Raw genomic sequence first — 5,000 nt, 5'->3', positions numbered from 1 at the left:
GCGGCCTTTATTCCAAGTCACACGGGTATTTGATGGACATTTTTATCTATGCCCATACAATTTTGCCAGGAAAGACCCTTTTGTCAATCGTGGGATCTTTAACGTGCACACCCCAATATAGTGTACACGAAGGGACCTCGGTTTTTCGTCTCATCCGAAAGACTAGCACTTGAACCCACCATCTAGGTTAGGAAAGGGGGGAGAAAATAGCGGCCCGACCCAGGGTCGAACACGCAACCTCTCGATTCCGAGCGCAAGTGCGTTACCACTCGGCCACCCAGTCCCAGTTTACCTAGTTACATACATTCAGTCACTACCTTAAACACTTATGTTTTCAGTATTCATTTCAAGTGATCACGAACGTAGACAAATGGGTATCAAAGCGTTGTTACATTTTGTTGTGCATTCTGAATAGTGTGCCAACAGGCCTTGGTCAGTCAATCACGTTTTATCTGTGTACTAAGTGTTTGACGGTAAAAGAATAACACCAACCCCGTTCTCCTGTATATAACTGAAAGCCACATTTTCTTCTTCATTCAATTTCTGTTTTCAAAAGCTTCGTCAACTTTCCACTTACACGACAAGCTCCCTTTACCAAGCTTCAATGAAGAACCCTGAATACGAAAGGTCAAAACAAAACAATAGGTACTACTTTCACTATCGTCGTCTGCAACGAAAACCGAAAATGGTGAAACGCTTTGCTACGTACACAGAGGACGAAATTGCAAAGAAAAGATCGAACCTTACACCTGTGACTAGGAAAAGTTGCATAGACAGTTCCGTGCGGATCTTACCACGTATCAACGTACATCCGATGCTCAGAACCTACAGATGGGTGACGCTTTGGCGATTGAGGCTTCGTCTTCAGCTCTAACACGCACGCAGACAGTCAGGCAGGTCTAATCTGCACCAGCGGTGATGGAAGGTTTGGATTTAGAAACACTCGAATGTTACTTCGACAAGATAAACGAACCGAAAGACGAAAGTGTGCCCCAAATTCGGAAAATATTCTTTCAAAACTGCACTGTAAACAACATCAACATCACTGTGAGAAAAAGAACAATCCAAACACAACCAGTTCCCCTGTGGAACATTTCGGGTGGACTTTCCCACGACCTGACCTGCAAAAATTCTCCGTGTTCGTTCGCGCTTTGCATTCAATCTGTGTTAGTGCGCGCGTGTGTTTGTGTGTTTAGCTTTCGTTGGTTTGTGCTGTTTGGTTCAAAAAAAGTTTATTTTTTTCATTGAAAGATTCAGAAACGTTGGTTGATACTTTGTTAAATGCATTCAACCAGAAAAAGACACGAAACGAATTGGATCTATCTTCTGCGCGCATGCGTGTGTACGGTATGTGTGAAAAGGCAATTGTGTTGTCAGTCTGGTTTTGTGCCTGTTATTTCGTCCCCAAAAACTCATTTATATCTTTCTATGCCTATGCTGTGAGACATAATCGCCATTACGAGCTAGTCGTGTGACAGAGAGTTTTCTTGCACACTCGACTGCTGCTGTTTCACTCCGGCTAAAGCCGTCGTGAAACATCTACAGTCTCGTGTGCAAGAAAACTCTCTGTCACACGACTAGCTCGTAATAGCGGGTAATGTCTAATATCCTGACAGTTAGCAGATAATAACACAAAAATGTCTCAAAAATAACGGCTCATGTTGTTTTATATTTCCTCGTCATATCTGTAATCACACGCTTACAGTCAGCATTTTAGAAATAAATCATATTATCGTTCAGATATTTGTCAGATAAAATCTATTTTTCATGGTAGCCTACACAATCGTGTAATTTGTGGAGCGGTCAAAGTAAGAAAAGTCGCCTGGACATTAAAGGTCTTTTTTAGGCATTGCTGTTGAATACTGTTTAAAAAGCTGAATGTCGTTACTTGTTAGGGAGACCGCATGTTCCAACAAAATGAAACGCGGCCATGACTTTGCAAATTCTTGTCAAATTGCACTCAATGCCAATAATATGCCCATTGAAACAGTAACAGGAATAAACGAAAGTTTTTAGGAAGAAAGGAAAAACAAATACTTGTAACCAGAAGCATGGCAGATGTATAATGTAAAAGAAGCGCCATTCTTCAATGAAGGCACACAGCAGTGCTATAGTCTCTAATGTCTGGGGTCATGTTACGTGCTGTCCTTTTGGCCTTTTCAATGGTTATCACGTTTTCGTTTCACGGAGATCGAGGTTCCATAAACCATAGCTTCACCAACAATCCGTTTGGTGAAAAACTTTTTATTTTTTATTGTGCTTTGCTTTTAGGCAAGCTTTTTTTCTCGAAATATCTTGAACAGCATAGCTTTGGCGACAAACAAGTATTCGCCATAATTTACAGAATGTTGTTTTGGTCAGGAAAGATCATATTATAGAAAGAACATTTTTTTTCTTTGTTTTTATCGGAGATAAAAAAATAGGTCATGTGAAAGTTATATCACAAGATTTAGTCAATCTGAAACTAAAAGATCGACACTGGAAAATCGGGATCAGTCATCAGAAAACTTTTTGTTTAAATGTAAAAAGTAAAATATCTTGGACTAAACATGGTATTTTTTTTCATTTTACGTTTCGTAGTGTTGGAATGAAACGATCTGATTATGAAACAGGGACATTGAATATCTGTATCAGTTTTAAAACATTGAGTGACATTCTGACTTCATTTACAAAGAAAAAACCCACAATAGCAATATCTTTTAATGAAATATGAACTGTTTCAGTATGGAGCAACACTAGAATTCATTCTGCGACGCGCGCATACGAGGGGCGTTGTGATATTAGAGAGGATGATTGTACAGTGGTAGTGTTAGTGGCTGTGGTTATCGGTATTTTTGTGTGTGGTGACGTCAGCGTTTTGTACGCAGTTCCAAGGTTAGGGGTCGGAGTTTACGTCTGCTTCCTTTGATCTGCTAACACGCTGTGGTTAAATCGACAGAAATAACGAGCCCTGAAATGTATGTGAAAACTCAGCGAACGCGTGTTTATATCCACACAATTATTTATAACTAGTACGTTTTTGAACAACCAAATGCTACAAATATCAGTTTTTGCATGAAATTCTCAGCCGAATAAATGAGTTGGAATAAGTGAATCTGCAGAGAGAGACAGATCCACGCACACACTTTTCTTCTATCGCATTCAATATTCTGAAGATTGTATACACGTTGAACATTCTGCATGCCCCTAATCAACACTTGTTTGGTTCAAACGTATTAATTGAAGAAACATTACGATTTACAAGATTGTACTACTCGTTTTCTTTGTTCTTGTTTTCGGCTGTCGTCTGCTCCGTGTATGACTTTTTTTCTTTTTTCTAGTGAAGAATCAAGACATGGGACGTTACTCTTTCTTATTGTTGCATCAATTGTCTTCCTTCCCATTACGTTTACGAAAGTGAAACTAAACGCACAGGCCAAGACGCCGTTGTCGGTTTCGTTATCGTTAACGGAACGCGTAATGATACATAGATTATCCTTAAGTAGACCACTACCACTGCCACTGTGCATTTATCCTCTCTAATACTTAGACTCCAATCTTCTTACAATGCTTCACAGTATTTAAAACAAGAGGCGAAGCCTTCAAGGCTTCCGTAAGAAATCAACAAACAGTAACATAACACAAACTCACTCACTCCGTAACACACACACACACAAACACACACACACACACACACACACACACACACGCACACACACACACACACACACACACACGCACACACACACACACAGTTAAAACTAACGCATCATATCAACTCCATGTATAATTTTCAAAAGAAGGCAAACAGATAAAATGGGTAATGGGTTAGGTACCTGCCATGTGGGCACTTTTTCCACTGCTGTCCTCAGTCCTATACTTTTCATCAAGACTTGTCACCATGCCGAGTAGATCTAAATTCGGAAGTCTTCATGTGGCTGAGGCATATATCTGACATAGCGTCGATCTTGTTGTAGGTTAACCTCCTTTCTGAAACAAATGGCAAAATGCGATTAGTTATGATGACTACAACCTACACAAATATAAACAGTGTTTTGAAACAGAATAGTCAGGTTATACAAGCCACTTTACCTATGCAGCATGGTAACCCTACAATATGCGAAACATGTCGACTGCAGCAGCCTGGTTCTTAAAATAATTCTGACGGTCAACACAGCCAGAAATGCCAACAAAGACAAGAAAGCTGTTGCAAGGTAAGCTTACCAAACGTTACATAGCGAATCATATGATAGTGCGTAAACAGCAAACAGTAGATCTACAATCAAAGAGAGGATCGAGTCTGGAATGAAACGCGATACAGATCTAGCATTCAAAAACTGTCTTTCACGTTCAAGGAAGTTGTTGCAAAGTACTTAAGACTTACTAAATTGTACAGACAAAACCATGACAGTGCATGTTTTGAATCTGAGGAAAAAATCGTGATCATTTTGACTTTGAGAACAGATTCATTCCGTTTCCTTATATCTGCATGTTCAAGTAAATGGTGGACAGTTTTTTTCGGGCAGAGTAAACTTAACTTGAGACTCTACTGCAAGTCTTGAAATTCACATAAATCGAACCACGAGCAAAGACATCCAAACAATACAGGCACTTTAGATCAACTCATTTCACTAGAGGTGACTGCCTAGCACTGTGTTTGACATCCGTGTCTGCTGAAATAAAAAGAAATTAAAACAAAACGGATTAACAGTAGGTGACACGTTATCAGAGTGGAAGACACTAGATCTGTCTCTGAACTTACCGGGATACGGCTGCAAGATCGACACTGACTGCCGCGCTTTCGACAGCTCTTCCTCGCGTGGACATTGGAAACACGCTGTGCAGATCAAATTGTAGGAAATCTCCCTTTGGTATCTTCTTTATTTACTTTTCTGGAGCTTAGAAACCGAACAACATGAAATCGTCTTCCCCGGCGAATCGGCGAGGTGAGAACTGGACCACAATCCTTCGCGCGACCCCTGACCTGATCTTGACACCTGACCTGCCGTCTCCATACCAAA

At 40.3% G+C, this 5,000-nt stretch overlaps 1 protein-coding gene across 1 annotated transcript in view; it reads left to right on the top strand.

Moving 5' to 3' along the window:
- LOC138951375 (uncharacterized) overlaps window positions 1–5,000 on the top strand; it is a 145,749-nt gene that overhangs the window by 1,064 nt on the left and 139,685 nt on the right. The gene's annotated exons all lie outside the window — the stretch shown is intronic.

This window comes from Littorina saxatilis, linkage group LG16 (assembly GCF_037325665.1).
Source record: "Littorina saxatilis isolate snail1 linkage group LG16, US_GU_Lsax_2.0, whole genome shotgun sequence".
NCBI classification, from domain to species: Eukaryota; Metazoa; Mollusca; class Gastropoda; order Littorinimorpha; family Littorinidae; genus Littorina; species Littorina saxatilis.
This window is presented reverse-complemented; position numbering and strand designations above follow the sequence as displayed.